This window comes from Giraffa tippelskirchi, chromosome 8 (genome assembly GCF_054371585.1).
Source record: "Giraffa tippelskirchi isolate mGirTip1 chromosome 8, T2T-mGirTip1v1.2.pri, whole genome shotgun sequence".
Classification (NCBI taxonomy): domain Eukaryota; kingdom Metazoa; phylum Chordata; class Mammalia; order Artiodactyla; family Giraffidae; genus Giraffa; species Giraffa tippelskirchi.
The window spans coordinates 96,156,524-96,175,985 of record NC_137282.1 but is presented as its reverse complement, the minus strand read 5'-3'; the positions used below and the strand labels follow the sequence as shown (position 1 = coordinate 96,175,985).

General features: G+C 39.1%; 1 protein-coding gene across 16 annotated transcripts in view; it reads left to right on the top strand.

Annotated features, from left to right (window-relative positions):
• The window catches only part of LOC145516574 (uncharacterized), a 291,214-nt gene that overhangs the window by 111,696 nt on the left and 160,056 nt on the right, over window positions 1–19,462 (top strand). The window contains exon 7 of one of the 16 annotated variants that reach the window (XR_014061495.1): window positions 12,286–13,350. The exons of the other annotated variants lie outside the window; for them this stretch is intronic. The gene's annotated coding sequence lies outside the window, so the exon portion shown is untranslated. Of the gene's footprint in view, window positions 1–12,285; window positions 13,351–19,462 lie in introns of those variants that run through there. 16 annotated transcript variants of the gene reach the window in all.

The window sequence follows — 19,462 nt, the reverse complement described above, 5'->3', positions numbered from 1 at the left end:
TTGCCATGCCCTTCTCCAGGGGATCTTCCCAACCCAGGGATCAAACCTGGGTTTCCTGCATTTGCAGGCAGAATCTTGACCATCTATCTGAGTCACCAGGAAAGCCCCAGTAAAGAAGTATTTACTGAGTATCTACTGTGTACCAAGAACTGTCGTACCACCTTACATTTGTGATTATAGATGAGCAAACTGAAGCTCAGAGAGATTAAGGTCATTTGTTTAAAGCCAGGGTTGTGTAGTCAGGTCTAACTCCAAATCTGAGCTTTCCTTTGCATCTGATTGCCTCCCATGTGACTGAAACTACTATTTCTTGTTCTGATAGGATACTTCTTCCTTTCTTTCATTGGGGATGAGACTATGATCTGGGAAGGAGTGTCACCCACAGATACACTGGGTGGAGAGTGAAGAGCTCAGACCTTAGCAAAGGCCAAAATATCCTGTGGATGGGAATTTTAGTTCCTTGACTTACAGGAATTTTGAGTGAATTGGCATTGGTATTTGTAAGAAGTGCTTTGAGCTTTTCAGATGAAAGGCTTTAGGTAAGTATTAAATGTGGCTATTAGAGACTGGCATGGAATTTTATATGAAGGAGAGTGCTTACTAATTAAAAGATAGCTACTCATTTGGAGATTTGTTTTCTAGTTTAATCTCTTATTGGTTCTATAATAAGGGCTAGAAAAGTGCCTAAAGTTTTATTACAAAGACTCAAAAGCTAAGTTTGGATGTCCTGGATGATAGACTTTAGGTGCTTAAAACAATAATAATAATAGTAATTATAATAAATCTTGTTTACACCTTGTCTTTGCTTGAAGGGCTTCAGAGTCTCTACAAACTTTAGCCTTTAGTAACTATATTTGTTCACTGGCCTATGATTTATCTGAACATCTGAGAACAGTTTAGCAATAATAGGAACTGACAGGACCACAGAATTAATTTGACATGGTTTCCATTTGGAGCATACCTGTTGGGGGAGAAGAGAGGAAAGCTGAATTTTTTTTATGAAGCTTGGGTGGCCACAAATCTTCTAACGCCTTTTATCTTCCTAGCCAATCATGGATCAGCCCTGGAGGGTATTATTATAAAGTCCCCCAGGTTAATGTTTCCCTTTGTCTATTGTTTATTTTTAAATGACCCAGGCAGTGGCTCAGAAAGGAATGCAATTCTCATAAAACATTTTCCCACATTAAACAATTAAAAATTATTTGGGGATTGGGGAAGAGAGAGAGGGAAAGCAAGAGAAGGCACTTGGAGTTTTAGAGAAACTACTGTAGAAACTTGATTGGTATTTTTCTTTTGTGGTTATAAATACAAAGTCAAGGACATGTTAAGTGCCATGGCCAAGGTCATAGAGTAGATGGGAGTCACTGAATAGGGACAGATATGGACTGATTGGGTCATGATGTACAATAGTACGTGCTTTGTTAAAAGCCATAGTTGGATATTTATTCTGAGACCCTGGCTTCAAAGACTATCCAAAGATACCATCTGCCAGCCTCTTCTTTCTCTCAGCTGTTTCCACTCCCTCTTTTAACTCTCACTTTTATTATTCAAAAAGGCAGAGGGCTCCTCAGTTACCTCCCCAATTCATCCATGCTATTAATTAATGTAATGATTAATTACTGCACACATTAAATTAATTAATTAATGTAATGTAGCTGCTGTAATAATCTCACCCTCCCAAATGTATGCTGGCTTAAACCCAATAGACTTGTTCTCTTGCTGATGTAAAGTCTGAAACAGATGTCCTGATTGATAAGGTTGCATCCTCCAAGCAGTGATGCAGGAACTTGAGCAACTGTCTTGTGGCCTCAACATGTGGGTTCCAAAGTCACTGGGCATGAGTACCCATCCTCTAGATTGGAAAATAGCATGGAGGAACACAGCTGGAAGCTCTTCATGTGCCTGGTCTAGGAAAGACCAACATCATTTTGTTTTCCATTAGTTTGGCTACAATTTGGTCACATGGCCATACCTATTTGCAAGGGAGTCTAGAGAATGTAGTGTGTTGCATGATCAGGAAGAAGAAATGGGATTGTTATCTGACTAGAGTGCTTGGCTTAGGCACTTTCTCTTGCTTTAATTCTGGGGTTTCTTTTCATCAGTTCTTCAAAGATTCCTTTACTGTTCCTCTTCTTATGTCCTGTAGGAGAAAGTATAATCAACTTGCCTTAATTTACTTTTTTTCTTATTCATTTATTTAGTATTTATTTACTAATTAAATTTTAGTATTCAACCATCACCACAATTCATCTCCGTAACTTTTTTATCTTGCAAAACTACAACTCTGTACCCATTAAACAATAACCCCACCATTCTTCCCTCTGCCCAGCCCCTGGCAACCACCCCTTTCCTTTCCATCTCTATGAACTGACCTTTTTTTCTTAACATTCTATAAAGCATCACACCGATGACATTATGCTAATTAGATCAGATGAACAGGAAGTAGCACCACGCATCACCCCAAATGGGCTTTAGGCTGATGCTGCCCCTTAATCTCCAGATGTAACGTAAGCTTCTGGATATGAGCTCTCAAACTGTTTCAAACTGTCTCACTCCAGTTCTGGGTCCTCAGCTACCATTAAAGTAGTACCACTTGCAAAACACTCATGAACTTGCAGAGAAATTTCTCATATAAGAATCTCATAAGCAATCTGTTGGGTGGGTTGTTTGTTTTTTAAATTTTTGGCCACACCACAAGGCGTGTGGGCTCTTAGTTCCCCAACCAGAGATCAAACCCATGCCCCCAGCATTGGAAGTGCAGAGTCTTAACCACTGGATCATCAGGGAAATCCTATACACAATCTGAAAGATAGGCATCATTCATGCCATTTCACCCATATGGAAACAGATACAGGGAGAAAAGTGAGCTTCCCCAGTCACATAGAAAATACAGGATAAAGACTTCAGCTCAAGTTTATATAGAATAAAGGCTCCAACTCAAAGCCTATCACTCCTGTTAATTTTTTTAGAGCTCTGTTTTTTCCATCTAAACCATCAGTTGCAAGTACTTAATCCTGCTGTCTTCATTTCCCCCACGGCTCCAGCCTTTTGCCTCCTCTGTTGTTTCTGGCAAAAACTTAGAGCTCCTTCATGCCCTGCCATCATATCTTGAAATTCAAGACTTTGCCAGATGGAATGGAATGCCCCTGGAACGACATATGCTGCAAGGCTGAAATTGAAATGGTGAAAAGATTTGTTGACTGATTACTTATTTCTTTTTCTCTAATGTAGGAAAAGTAATGTGTGTGCAGATTGTGGAACTATGGACATTACATAAATGAGCAGAAAGAGAGATAAAAAAAAAAAAAAAATCTACCACTCAGCTAACAATTTTTGAGTCCCAGCTAGAAAAACTTTTGTTTGGAGTTGTGAACAAGTTAAAGAATAAATGAGAGTCTCTGCTCTCAAGGAACCTTAGAATAACAAGGGAGATAAATCTAAGGACTAGATAACGATGATAAAACATGGACAATGATAGTGCCAGCAGGAAGCGAGAGATTCACTAGTTACTTCAAATGATGACTAACAGTATACTCAGCTGGAGAGGCTGAAGATTGAGTCAACGAAGGAAGTGAAAAATCTGAACTAGTCTTTACATTCATTAATATAATTATTACCTTGACGATTAATCTAAGCACAACCTACTACTGGCCCACTGCTAGATATATGTCAAAAAACATAATACATGCAGTCCTCTTCTTGAGGGAACTTATTATCTAGTTAGAAGGAAAGCCACCCCACCAGTGACTACACTGTAAGTATTTAATGACAGTAAGGATAAATGTTATAAAGTACAAGGTGTAGAAGAAAGAAGAATAGGGAGATAAAGCATGGTTTGCACCAAAGCAATAAGATTTGAATATACTCAGAGGGGGTGTTGAAGAAGACATCGAGATGGGTGGAGGAAAGTATGAAACTACACAATTAGACAGTGTCAGCGAGGATGGAGCGGACAGGAGGACAAGTATTAGTACTAGCCTCCCCCTATCCCAGAGGCTCCTTGGATGTCTGGAATCTGAACTTGATTTGTTAGAAAATCAGGAAACCCATGAAAGTTGAGGCAGTCAAGGAGAACATGTGTGACCCAGACTAGAACGAGGCCACATGAGGAGAAATTACACAGCCCTTGTTTTGTCCATCAAATCACCCTGGTCCATGTGAGAGGCAAGACAAGAGAAGATCAGTGGCAGAGCAGGTGGACTCACGGTACCTTTCCATGGAAATCCTTTCTGTGATCCATGACTGAAAGTCCTGTCTATTTGCTCAACTCACAGTGAGAAGTGCTAGAAGCAGGAGCTTTGAAAGTGGGTCAGGAAAGAGGGGGGAGGGATGTATCTTCACATCCGTGTAAATCTGCAGATGAAAGGGGAGTGGTTCCCAGCACATCCCAGGGCAGTGCAACAGCCAAGAGGAACACTGCTGTTTGTTTTACATCTTGGACAGGACAGAAAGGAGACCTTTCTCTGGACCCTGAATATTTTTCTTTCTTTGTCTTCCTCAGGTGGAGCAGTTTGGCTGGGCCCACCTGGCTCTGTTCCACCACAGTGGATATAGCAATTTTGAAGTGAGACTATTTACTCAGTGCAGAGAGGCACGCCTTGCCAGAGGGAACATCACCAGGTCTCCCTGCACAGTTAGTTCTTCCCGAACGTCTTCTTTAGCAAGATTACACCTGGCACACAGACCCTATCTACTTGCTGCATTCCTTACAAACCCACTGGTGGGCAGAGCAGTAAGATGACTGGCCGCCGTCCAGATGGTTAACAATAAAAGCAATTATTATGCAGCCATTAATCTTGTCAATTACATTTTAACCCAGGCAGTGTGTAAACGGAAGCTCTATCTGCTTCTATATTTTTCCTTTTCTTTCTCTGCCTTCTTTTCCCCCAGAAAATAAAAAATGATTGCATGCTATCATTTCCTCAACATCATCACTGCTTCCATTTTACCATTTATGGAAACAATCACAACAATATGGAAATTCCTTTAACATAAGCATTGATTTTATCTTTCATTTTTTTGTGATTTCTAATACATACAACACTCTAGAGGGTGAACGGGAAACCGATTTTTTTCTTTTTTTTATAAATCTATGATTCCTTTTTCACTTTAAGCTCTCTAGCTGAAGGAACAAACTACTACAAAATACCATCCTGATTATGTAGTACAACAATCAGTAGAGCAGGCATGTTATTAATGCATGTTTTGTAGAATGTCTATGTACAAGCAACTATTTCACATTCATCTTTCTCTAGGTAGATGCCACCTAATGACGGCCTTGTACATTTGAAAACCAGTAGCAGTTACCTTTTTGGTTAAAGTTGATTAAAGAAAAAAAAATGTGAAGAACAGTTCAAGAAGCAATTAGACATAGCATTGTTCAGGGCAGACAGTGACGGGGTCAGAGTTTTTCTTCATTGCCTCCAGCCTTTCTTTTTCTCCCTTCAGTGCCCTTGACCTCTCTTTCCCCTCCTCTTTTTCCAAAACCAGTTCTAGGAAATGACCCATATCAGTTATTTATCCCTTTATGTGAATTAATGAGTCCAGAGAATGCTTAGTCCTGCTTTGTTTACCCTGAAAGCCTTATCTTTACTTAAGGAATGAAAGGAATTTCAGGTATCAAATCACAACTCAAAGTTCAAGTTTTCAAGTTCTGTTCACACAGAGGTCTGAAAAAACAATTTCTTATTGGAAAGAGGGCAGTTTTTAGCAGGCTCCCATCCCAGACTTTGGAGGTGCCTGCTCTCTGCCCTCCCCTCTTCGTGGAGCCACTCTCGGAGAAGAGGGTAGGAGGTTGGGGTGGGGAGGACAAATAGCACAGGGAGATTTCTAACATGTTGTTAGAAATAAGGTGTTGGAGACCATTTCCGGTGAACCCTAATGAGTTGTCAGTGAATCAGGAATGTGAAAAAGATCTGTCACAGACCCTCTGTGTCTTTGGGACACAGCCGGAACATCTCCAGGAGGTGTTCTTGTTCAGGGCAGCCCTGCTACCTCATTCTGGCAAGAAACCCATAGTGAGATCTTGCTTACCTAAATTACCACATTGTTTCCAGAGAGTTGGGAAATTTTCGTGTTGCTGGGCATGAACCTGCAAGCTCATTTTCTCAGATTTGGTCATGCTCATAGGGTAATACAGTACGCTTTCTAGAAAAGGGCTACACTTGATGCTTTGTCTCAGTTCTGTCTCTAAACGTGAAAGTGTTAGCCGCTCAGTTGTGTCCGACTCTTTGCGACCCTGTGGATTGTAGCCTGCCAGGTTCCTCAATCCATGGGATTCTCCAGGCAAGAATACTAGAGTGGGTAACCATTCCCTTCTCCAGGGGATCTTCCTAATCCAGGGATCAAAACTGGGTCTCCCAGTTTCAGGCAGATTCTTTACCATCTGAGCCACCATGGAAGCTAAGGCTAAGCGTAGTCTAAGGCATTTATATTGGGAGCTCAGTTTTGGTAAAATGGAGTTGACTAGTGAATTACTGAGGTTTCTTCCACCTCCTCCAATAATCTGATGATCTCTAAAGTAAAATTAATTGGTGCAACTTGATATAATGTTATTTAAGACAAAATTCTTAGGGTCAGAACTCTGGTAAAAGGTTAGAAGCCAAGAATGTAAGGGATAGGGGCCATTTTCCATTGATTGTTGCCTCTCAAACTGAAGTGATTCCAGGGTAAAGAGAAGAAACAGAAGCTATTGGTGGCAAATTAATACTAGCTGCATCAGCAATAAGATTGTTCAGAGAAATACTTTTACAAAGGGTGGGAAAGAACAGATTAAGTCTGGGAAAGTAAGGGAGAGGCCAGTTTCTTTTAACAACAGTGGTTTGAGCTGACAAACAGCACACGCTCTTCTTTGGTGAAATGATTAAACTGAGACATGGGAGAGTTCCCTGAAAAACCAAGTCATAAGTCAGCCCAATCAGACGATCACAGAGGATTTATTTCATGGCTGATCAACTATTTGAAAAGTACTCTTAGCAGTCTAGATCTTCAGGTTAAGGGCACTGGATCTCATGAAGAAGTGGAAGGATCATAGAGAGAAATTTAGAGAAAACTAATGATTTCAAGGAGAAGGCAATGGCACCCCACTCCAGTACTCTTGCCTGGAAAATCCCATGGACAGCGGAGCCTGGTAGGCTACAGTCCATGGGGTCGCTAAGAGTCAGACACGACTGAGCGACTTCACTTTCACTTTTCCCTTTCATGCACTGGAGAAGGAAATGGCAACCCACTCCAGTATTCTTGCCTGGAGAATCCCAGGGACGGGGGAGCCTGGTGGGCTGCCGTCTATGGGGTCGCACAGAGTCGGACACAACTGAAGTGACTTAGCAGCAATGATTTCAAGGTATGTAAGGATTTTGGTCTTCAGTGCCATCATGGATACATTCTTTAGTAGCACCTCAGGCTAAAGAATGGTGTTAGTGAAGCAGAGGTCCAGTGTGGAGGTCCATGGGCCAGTCATATCTTATTCAATAAGGATTGACTAAATCTCCTGTGTCCTTAGGATTTTCCTAGGGAGGACAGAATGAAAGACAAGATACATTCACAGCATTGGAGGAATGCAGAATTTAGAAGAGGTTGCAAAAAGACACTTATAGTGGGTAACAGACTTGGAAAATTTTAACCTTACAGTTAAAGACTGTATCAACAGCCTTGATAAGCAATCTCAAGAACAGAAATTACAGGAAGATTGAATGGGTTTGTTGAGTCACAGTCAACTCGTCATCACTCCAAAGCTTGTGTGTTTGAGAGGTGGGGTTGTTTGGTGACATCATTTCATACATAAAGATTCATGCATATTCTAATGTTGATGGCTATTTTTTTCTCATTAATGAAGATAAAGATTTAGTGATGAAATGACTCTAGCAACTGGGTCCAAGTTCCTCCAACTTCTAAAATGACTAAGTAAAGATGAGAAAGAGATTCTATGACTAAAAGTGACAGAAATCTGTTGATCTGCCAATATTTATTGAAAATCTATTCTGTGAAAGGCCATATGCCAGTTTTTAGATTCCTTCTGTACTTTGTACTCTTATAATCCTGAGATTTTTGAGCCGTGTATTCCGATGCTCAGAAAGGTCTGCCCATGGGCTGTAGTGTAGAGTTGCATTGGATTTTCAAGCACAAGCTGGTTTTAGAAGTCAGACAATTGATGGAAACTTGCATCCCCTCTCAGTGCCCCCTTGCCAGCAGGCAGGGCTGGTTGGTTTTTTATTTTTTTGCCAACCTGGAGTTCTGTAGTTAGCAACTTCAGAAGGTGTAAATGTATTTGGAATTTCTCCTTCTCTCCTCTGCTTAGCCTCAATGACTTTCATTCCTATCATCTTTATAGGTGAATGCTTGTAAAAGAAGAAAACAAACAAAAAAAAGAAAATCCTTGTATTTTACAAGTCTGTTTAAAAACTATTAAGTTAATAGTTTAGTAAATTCTTTTTTAAAGCATTATAACCAAGTTTCCTTTATTCCAAGAATTCTAATACATTATACATAAATTACCACATTAACCAAAAAAAAAAAAAAAGAGAGAGAGAGAGAAACCCCATATGATCATAAGAATAAATGTAGGGAAAATTGACAGAAAAAAAATGGCATCTATTCTTGATATAAACTCCTCAGGAAACTAGAAATAGAAGGGAAGTCCTTAATTTGATAAACAGCATGTACAAAAACTATGGCAACATCATGCTTTGTGGGGAAACATTGAGTGTCTTGGGTTAGGGTCCTCAGAATTAGAGATTGAGATAGGGAATCCTGAATGAGAGTTTTCAGGAGAAACTTGACAGAAAGGGAAGGAAACAGGATAGGCAGGGGAAAAGGTTGGACAAAGATGTTCTTTCAGCTAACGTTAGCCTCAGCTTGTGAACAAGGAACTCTGAAACACCAATAGTACCACAGAGTTACTCCATATTGAGGTAAGGGGGCAGATCTTTTTGGCCCCCCATACCTGTGAGTCGTTGGCTGCAGCCCACTGGACGGCAAGGCATAACCTCCCACATATTTGTGTCCAAGTGGCTGCCGCTTGCCAAGGACAGTTCTCCAGAGTGCAGCTGAGAGCAGCCCTTCCTGCTCCAGCACGTGTGAGAAGAGGCACCTGCCCAGTGAATGGGGTCTGGGTGGAGCGCCAACAGAGTTTACTCGATCGACTTTTTATATTAAAGACAATTTCATTTACAGGAAGCTAGGAAAAGCTTAATTTTAACTATTTCTGGGGTTCTGCTTGTTTTTGAGGTTAGTATCATTTTCTTTCTGTCTTTAGAACTTCCCCTAAACATTTTCTGTAGTGTAGGTCTGCTTGTAACAAACTTAATTTTTCCATATTTGAAAAAATCTTCCTCTTTCATTTTTGAAGTAAGTTTTCACTGGGTATAAATTTTGGGTTAATTGTCACCCTGCAACTCCCATCCCCTGGCCCGGCCCAGTATTTCAGAGGTGTCTATCTTCAGGCTTGTATAGTTTCAGATAAGAAGCCTACTGTCATTCTTACCTTTTCTCTTCTGTATGTAAGGTTTCTCTTTTCTTTGACCATCTTCAAAATTTTCTCTTTATATTTAGTTCTAATCCACTTGATTATGATGGGTCTAGATGTGTGGGTGGTGTGGGTTTTCCTTCTCTTTCTCCTTCTTATTTACTTCGTTATTTAATACATTTTTTGGTGGCAATCCTCTGAGCTTCTTAGACCTGTGGCTTATATATTTCATGATCTGGGGGGAAATTCTCAGTCTTTATCTCTTCAAATATTTCTTATACCTCACACAGGTTAGACCCATAGTTTCGATGGCTCTGTAAAATTTTTGTTTTTCTTCACTCATTTTTTGTCTCTTTGTTTTTGTTTGGTTAGTTAAACATTTTTTTTTTATTTAAGTACAATTGACATACAATATTATATTCATTTCAGGTGTACAATATAATGATTTGATATTTGAATATATTTAGAAATGACCACACATTGTTACATAGTGTTTCATTCTTGTGATAGGTCTACTCTCTTTGTAACTTTCAATGCAAACAGTATTATTATTGTTTCTTTTTTTAAAAAAATTGTAGTGTAGTTGATTAACAATGATGTGTTAGTTTCAAATATACAGCAAAGTGATTTCATATATATATATATATATGTATGTATACACATTCTTTTTCAGATTCTTTTCCATTGCAAGTTATTACAAGATATTGTGTATAGTTTGTGTGCTCTACAGTAGGTCCTTGTTGCTTACTTATACAGTAGTATGTATATGTTAATCTCAAACTCTTAATTTATATCTCCCCCCACTCCACTATCCCCTTTGGTAACTATAAGTTTATTTTCTATGTCTGTGAGTTTTCTGTTTTCTAAATAAGTTCACTTGTATCACTTTTTGATTCCATATATAAGTGATACCATATGATATTTGTCTTTCTCTGTCTGATTTACTTCACTTAGCATGATAATCTCTAGTTTCATCCATGTTGTTGCAAATGGCATTATTTCATTCTTTTATAATGGCTAAGTGATATTCCATTGTATATATGTACTGCATCTTTTTTATGTGTTCATCTGTCAGTGGACCTTAAGGTTGCTTCTATGTCTTGGCTGTTACAAATAGTGCTGCAATGAACACTGGGGAGCATGCATGTATCTTTCCGAATTGTGGTTTTCTCTGGATATATGCCCCAGCGTGGGATTCCTGGATCATATGGTAGCTCTATTTTTTAGTGTTTAAAGGAACCTCCATACTGTTCTCTATAGTGGCTGTACCAATTTATATTTCCACCAATAAGTGAAGGAGAGTACCCTTTCCCTCACACCCTCTCCAGGATGTATTGTTTGTAGACTTTGATGATGGCCATTCTGACAAGTGTGAGGAGATACCTCATAGTAGTTTTGATTAGCATTTCTCTAATGTTAGGCATCTATTGATGTGCTTTTTGGTCATTTGAATGTCTTCTTTGAAGAAATGTCTATTTAGATCTTCTGCTCATTTTTTGATTGGGTTGTTTGTTTTTTGATATTGAGCTCCATGAACTTTTTGTGTATTTTGGAGATTAATCTTGTTGTTCACTTCATTTGCAAATATTTTCTCCGAGTCCTTAGGTTGTTTTTTCATTTTCGTTTATGGTTTCCTTTGCTATGCAAAAATTTTTAAATTTAGTTAGGCCCCATTTGTTTATTTTTGTGGGTTTTTGTTTGTTTGTTTTTATTTCCACTGCCCTAGGAGATAAATCTAAAAAAATATTGCGGCAATTTTTGTCAGTGTTCTGCCTATGTTTTCCTCTATGAGTTTTATATTATCTGATCTTACATTTAGATCATAAATCCATTTTTGAGTTTGCCTTTATATGTGGTGTTAGAGAATGTTCTAATTTCACTTTTCTATGTGTATTAATAGAAGCTGTCCAGTTTTCCCAGCTCCACTTATTGAGGAGACTGTCTTTTCTTCATTGTATAGTCCTTGCCTCTTTTATTGTACATAATTGACCACAAGGGCATGGGTTTATTTATGGGCTTTCTATCCCATTACAATGATCCAAATGTCTGTTTTTATGCCAGTACCATACTACAAACAGTATTATTAATTACAACAGACATACTGTTTGTCTTATATCTACGAGGGTGTTTTTTTCTTTTCCAAGATTTCACATATAAGAGAGATCATATGATATCTGTCTTTGTCTGTCTGACTTCTTTCACTTAGCATAATGCCCTCATGGTTCAACAAAATTTTTGCAAATGGAAAAGTTTCATTCTTTTTTTTTAATGACCTAATACTATTCCATTTTATAAATCTGGGGAATTTTTAATGACTATTTTTGTGAGTTTACTAATCTTTCTTCCACTTAGTTCCTTTGGTTTGTTGAGTTTATTTATCATCCAGTTAAAGGCGTTCTTTTTTTCTGTTATTATTATTTTTTATTTTTAGCATTTTCATTTTTTTTCCCCTATAGTATTGACTGCTCTGCTGAAAATTACCATCTGATTTTTCTTGCTGTTTACCTTTTCTAGTAGAAACTTTAAAGATATTAATTAGTGATTTTAAATTACTTTTCTGATAGTTGCAACATCTGGTTCATTTCTAAGTCTCTTCTGTTGGCTGCTTTGTGTTTTGAAAATGAGTTGTTTTCCTTAATATTTTGGTGTATTTTCTAATTTTTATTGATTGCCTGATCTAACAGATCTGAGGTAAATATTTGTATGACTAGAAATGGACATGACACTTCCTCTGTTAGGCCATCAGTGGGGGAAGAGGGTGACAGTGTTATTCAATATAATCAGGAGTTGATTTCGTGTTTGTTTTTTTTGTTTTGCTATAGTTACCATGGGGAAACAATTGAAACAGTGACAGGCTTTATTTTCTTGGGCTCCAAAATCACTGTAGATGGTGACTGCAGCCATGAAATTAAAAGATACTTGCTCCTTGGAAGAAAAGCTATGACAAACCTAGACAGCATATTAAAAAGCAGAGACATTACTTTGCCAACAAAGGTCCGTCTAGTCAAAGCTATGATTTTACCAGTAGTCATGTATGGATGTGAGAGTTGGACCATAAAGAAGGCTGAACAATGAAGAACTGATGCTTTTGAACTGTGGTGATGGAGAAGACTCTTGAGAGTCCTTTGGACTGCAAGGAGATCAAACCAATCAATACTAAATGAAATCAGCCCTGAATATTCATTGGAAGGACTGATGCTGAAGCTGAGCCTCCAATACTCTGGCCACCTAATGGAAGAACTGACTCATCTGAAAAGACTCTGATGCTGGGAAAGATTGAAGGCAGGAGGAGAAGGGGACGACAGAGGGTGAGATGGTTGGATGGCATCACCAACTCAATGGACATGAGTTTGAGCAAGCTCTGGGAGATGGTGAAGGACAGGGAAGCCTGGAGTGCTACAGTCCATGGGGTCACAAAGAGTTGGACATGACTGAGCGACTCAACAACAACAACATAGTTACCTTCAATGTATCACTAGCTTCAAATCCCTCTACTACTTTGTGGTGGAGGTTGAATTACTGGAAGAGTTTTTCAATGTTCTTGCTCCATCTGCAGCTTTAAGCCTTCCTGTATCTCAGAGGCTTTTCTCTCTGCTCCTGATCTTCAACCAGGAGTAGACTCTGCTTCTTGTTGTTTGGTGCTTGTTAGCCTGGTGGTAGGAGCAGGCAATTTCTTTGTTGTCCTGGTTCAGTTTTTCTCTTAGAGAAGTCCTGTGGCCCTGCACCTTGGCGGGGGTTGGGGGTGTGTGTTTTTTTAAAAAAAACAAAACACCTTTCCATGTGGAAAATATGTTCAAACTGATTTAACAAGTGAAATCTTTGACACTGAAGCCAAAGGAGTTTCCAGCGTTAGCACTATGGTGAGACCAATAAAAAGACTTCTTCAATAGGCAGTCTCTGTCCTTTTGTTCATTTTGCTCTTGTATAAATGTGAAGCAACAGTCTGGGGCAATGATACAGAAGTCCAAGGAAAGACCATTACCTATAAAATAATACAAATGGTACTGCTGCAGTTGTGGGACCCAGTGGTACTGGGTAAGGAAATATTCTAGATCAGTGTTGGTACTTTGGGGAATTTGGTTTGAGGTTAAAGTGCACAGGGCCATTTCTGGATAATCAACAGACCTCTGGCCAACAGAATTTTAGCTTTCTTGGAGAGGAGGGATTGGTAGTAGATAGCAAAGATGGGCAGAAAGAGGTACTGAACATCTTTCATGTTGGTGATGAGGTCTACCTTATTAATCAATATGTTGCAATCAGAGAGAACTCTCTAGTCTGTCTTTCTTTTAATTATTTAATGATCCAGCTTAATGGAGGAAAGTACCATGTCTGTTTGCTTATTCATGGAATAGGAGCAATTTTACTATTTTATAGAGCTGTGTTGTGATGTCATTAATATATTTTTAGTGCTTTGTCATAATAGGAAATTATTGGAAGCAGCCTAAATGCTTGAAAATAGAGGTTTAGTTAGAAATGTAATATTCTGTATATATTAACATGTAAGAAGAATTATTAATGACCTAGGAAAGCACTCATTGCATAAGGTTAATTGATACAAAAAGTTCAAAAATGTGTACATGCAGTTGTTTCTTAACTGTGAAAAAAGATAAAGTTTGTTTAAGGAAAAGGCTAGAATGAGTCTACCAGAAAAAATTGAAGTCATTAATTCTGAGTAATGAGATTATGGGTGATTTCCTTTCTTATCATCTTAATCTTCTTAATGTCCCGGATTTTCTTTTAATGAGCAAATACTACTTTTAAAAACAGAAAAAGAAAAAAGTAATAATGTAAATGTGACATTTAGCAATTACTAAGGACTAGAACAAGTGTCATTATTTGTTATTTAGTGATTATCTTTGTGGGAAAGCCCTTAATGTTTGTACAGGTATGAGAGAAAGCATACTATTTTTGCTTCAAATGTTTTCATAGCTGCTTTACATAATGACATTAACCACATGATTCATCAATTCTGGATCCTGTTGCTATCTTCAAAGTGCACCATTTTTACCTTTTACGTATACAAAGAAGGAATTAAATCCTTTCTGTGTTTATGTCTTACCTCTCTCTTCTTTGGTTAGAGGCCAACTCTGTGTGATTTAAATGATACCTGTATTTTTGTTTTTAACAATTTAGGCATTAGGAAGCTCTTCTTTTCATCTCTTCAGCTCTTTCTTGGATGGAAAAGCAGAACAACCAAATGTCATTTCCTAAAGGGAAATGTTTCTAGTGAGTCCTAAAGAGTATTACAGAGATTTTTTCTTCGATTTTGGAGATACAAATCATCAGGAGCTCTAGAAGCATTTTTCTCTTTTAGGGAAAGCTCTAGAAACAACTAACACAGTGCCTGACTTGTAGTATTCTTAACAAATACTGTTACTATTATTGACAATGATTTTTAAAAATTACTACTAAATTATTGTGTCTGTGGACACAGATGTGTACATAGGACATAATGATATCCTACAGTAGGTGTGATTTGGACAGATCACTTGTTGCAAGAAACAGATCAAGGGTTTCTGCATTACTTTTTAAAATTAAATTATTAAATAAATTATTTAATTACTAAAATTCAAAGCTTTATTTACCTTTGTTTTTCCAACTTCTGATAAATTAATTATCTCTGTTTCATGTGGGCTTTTTTTCCCCCTGATATTTTATCTTGTTTTTTCATTTTGAACATGTTCCTGTTTCCTCATTTTGCTTGACTCTCTGGGTTGGTTTCTGGGTAGTAGACAAAACAGCACCTCTCCCAGTCTGGAAGGAGTAGGAAATGAACCTCATCGTTCAACACTGCCCTAGCTCTTGGTTGTCTCTCAATCTTTGTGATGGTCCAAGCCAATTATTTCATTTTTAATGGCTTCCAGTAGTTGAGGTTGTGCCAAAACCTGTGAGTGTAATAAACAGGAGCATCTAGATTCAGGCACCTAGATTCAGGCTGATTGAAATACAGACCTTTGGGTAGCCCCTTTTAAAATATGCAAATATATACAGTCCTGTGGGTCCCCCAAGCATAAGCCCCCCTGGCTATCTGAGCCAGGCGATCTGGAAGGTACCTTCAGGGGGCTCCAGACAGTGGAGTATATAAGCCCCCTTCAAAGAGACGTCAGCAAGCTGTAGGAAGGCAGAGGGAGAACAAAGATGGCGCTCACAAGCTTCTCCTCTGCGAGACCTGAGAGGTGCTCTACAGGCCTCTTGTTGTGTGGCAAAATGGAAGCTTGCGCCTCAAGTCAACGCGCCAGGCCAAGCAAATGGGCCTCCCTCACCGAAAAACTGGGCTGCTGTTTCAGTTAGCAGCCTGAACTGTGCCCTGAGGTGGTAGCCTGCCAAGAACTGTCTTTCCGTTTGTTGCAAGCCTCTGGGACCCAGAAAAGCAAGCCCACCATGGCCACCAAAACCACGTAGTTGGAGTGCCCCCTGCCCAGCAGATGCAAAACCTGGGCTCCAGACGTTGTAAATATTCCCCTCCTAGAGCTATTCACGGCCTGGAGCGTGGACATGGAGCCCACCCGCTGGAACTGGAATGAGTCAGAGAAGCAGTGTATAAACGCCCACAGGAAAAAAGAGGACAAAAAGAAAGAAAAAAAGCCTTGTATTAAAAAACAAACAAACAAACAAAAGTTGGTGTTCCCTGACTAGCACAAGGATTGAAGATGGCACCCACAGCCAGCGGGTCCCTGAGGTGGACTGAATTCCATGATTGCCCTTCAGGCAAAATTAGCAAAGGAGCCTCATTCACAACAATGTGAACGCCTCTGGATCAGCTGCCGAGCCCTGGGGTGAGTGAGTCCACAGCCAGCCCCTTCAGGGTCCTTTCTCAGATTTCTGTTACCTGGTGGGCCTTGGGCACCTTTGGTTTTCAAAGCTAAATGTTTTGGGGGCTTGTCTCTCACGTACTTGTCTTAAAAGTTGGGGTGACTGCTGTGGGGTTCAAATCCTTCCCTCCTCAGGGAGAAGCTCTGAGTTTTGAGTTCCCTCCTGACTGTGGGTTGCCTCACAGCTGGTGGGATTTTCATGAGATTATGTTCCAGAGTTTTCTACCCCTTCCATATGGGTGTTCTCTCCGTTTGTTTGCCTGACGCATAGAATCGGTCAGTTTTTAGTGTTTCCCCAACCACCGCCCCCCAGGCAGTTGTTATATACTTAGCTGCATTATGTATGTGAGTGGATGTGAGCCCAGGATCCTCCTCAGTTGCCATCTTGAACAGAAACCTGTGTCTCTAATACCTACTTCATATACTGGAAGGACATAGACTTTAGACATCATTCATTTGACTTGAGAATATTGTAGAAAGAAAATGAGAGATACATGGAGATGATGTTCATGATGCCTTTTATTTTTTTCCGCCCTTAGTCAAGGGATTGAATCTTGTATGACACATTGTTAATTTCCCCTTATGCAACAAAATTTGAGGAATAACCTCCTTAAAACCTGTTTGTTTGTTTTTTCAATAACTTTGGTAGGCTGAGTTTCCCCAGTGTCATAAAGTGTTTCTTAAGAATTCCTGTGCATTGATTTTTGTGGGACACACTATTAGAAACAAAAGAAAAACATTTTCTGGATAGTCAGCCTTATATCACAGATAACAATTGGTCCAAGTCAAGTTCTAATTGAAGGCATTTCTGCATGACTAAAGACAGTGCAAAAATGCACTTTTTCCCCCCACTTTATTTGCTTTTTGGTAGGAATTGTGGTATGTTGGCAAGTAAGTTAATTGCTGCCAAGACTTAAAAGTTTAAAAAGGAAAAAGACGGTATTTATCACCTGGGAAGTTTACAAGCCCATCCATGCTTCTGTGCAGTGGGAGAATTTAATACGCTGTAGTTGTGACTGAATTATGGGACAGATAAGTGACCAAGTGCCCTGCATCCATTTTTCCTGGGGGAAGCTTCTTCCTACTTCCAAGGAAAGGCTGGAGGATCTCTCTGCAGAAATCTCCCTGCTTCCATTCTTGCCTTCCTATGGCCCGTTCTCTCCGCAGAAGATAAAGTGAGGCTTTAGAAAGATAAAAAATTGGATTATTTCACTCTCCTGTTTAAAATTGTCCCAGGGTTACCCATAAGGCTTAGAATAAAATCCAGAGTCTTTACCCTAACCCGCAGAAAGCCCCATAACCCATTGTTTGACCTCTCCTTGGTCATCTTCTGCTCTTTACTCTCATCTGCTGTGCTGTAGTCTTAGGGGCCTTCCAGTGACTGAATTTGTTCCTGCCTTAGGTTCTTGCCTCTACCTACTCTTTCTGTCAGCAATGTTCTTGCTACCTCTCTTTTCTTAGCTGCTTCCTTCTTTCAATCAGATTTCACTTCCTCAGAGATACGTCCTCTGATTGTCTGTTTTACAAGATGAACTGGTAGCCACCTTATCCTTCCATTTTAAAAAAAAAATTATTTATTTGCTTATTTATTTAGCTGTGCTGGGTCTTAGTTGCAGCACATGGGATCTTCGATCTTTGTTGCAGCATGTGGGGTCTTTTTTTAGTGGCGGCATGTGAACTCTTTGTTGTATGTGGAGTCTAGTTCCCTGACCAGGGGTTGAACCTGGGACCTTTACATTGAGACAGTGGAGTCAGCCACTGGACCCCCACGGAAGTCCCTGTCCCTCTGTTTTTAATCTCTGCATAATACTTTTCACTCTAAGCTGCTTCTCTTGTTTGTTTATTTATTGTTAACCTCCCTTTCCTGCCTGGAATAAAAGCCTCATGGGTATAGGGACTTTGTTTAGTCTTATGAATCTCTAATCCTACTGTCTAGTACAGTGCCAGGTACATAGAAGTACTAAGTTGCTTCAGTTGTATCTGATTCTTTGTGATCCTAAGGCCCTCTAAAAATGTGGAATAAATAATGTTCAGTGGAGGTAACAGTAGGGTCATAGAATACCATTATGAGGATTAAATAAGATAATGTCTATAAAGTGCTTAAAGTAGGAAAGTGATCCTCAGCAGGATTTTTTTTGCATGTTTGTTTCAGCAATGCCATGTGATATGCAGGATTTTAGTTCCCTGACCAAGGATCAAACCTGTGCCCCCGACATTGGGAGCTTAGAGTCTTGACCTCTGGACAAAAGGCAAAGTCCCAAAAGTGATATATAATATACTCAATAAGTGATAACTACTGTTGTTGTAATTATATTTTATAATTTCTTCAGTTATTTCTCCTCCAATCTTTATAATTGGGAAGTTCCCTGTAATCCAACTCTTTTGCCCACAGTGGTCTAATTTTCTTCTTTGTGGGCCACAGAGGACTGTGCTCATGAGGCATTAGAAAATAGCAAGCTTAGCCCTTGGCATTCACTTCTTAGGTTAAATATTTCCTTCTTGTTAAGTTAAATAATTCAAATTCCATGTATCTTTTCTTATACTTGGAGAAGTGACTTAAAAAAATATTTGTGTTATCCCTGTCAGAGCCCTGTGCCAAGGCTACTGAATGGAGCCATCACCACATACTAATTAGAAAATTCCTGTACGGCTCTAATTTGTCCAGACATAAAGGAAGTTGCCCACAGAATTTTCCCTTGAAAGTGACAATTTTGCAATAGTGTTTCCACCTACTCTTAAGGGGCAGGAGTTCCTTGAATAAACATTCTTATATGCATTTTGAAAAATACAAATGAGATAAATAAGGGGTCTGGTCTTTATTCAACTCTTAAGTTCATGAACTACTTTTAGAGAGCTCCTTCCATAGCACCTTAGGTTGCCCAGTCATAAGAAGACCATAATAATTGAAGTTAGAATCTGTGAAATTATTTCATATCCAAAGTAAATACTGTTGTATTCCAAAGGGAAGATAGAAGCGATCTGGTCTGGGTATTTCAGCATATGCAGAAGGTTCTGATTTTCTGGGTTCCTTTGTGTTTCATTTAGACCTTAAGGATGGAAAGCACTGTGACTATGGCATCTTTCTTTTGATTCTTTGTGCAGGATTCTATCTAAGGACTCTTAATTTTCATAGCAAACAGTGGTTATTTCATTAAAAAAGAAAAAATGATGTACAAATATTTCCTCA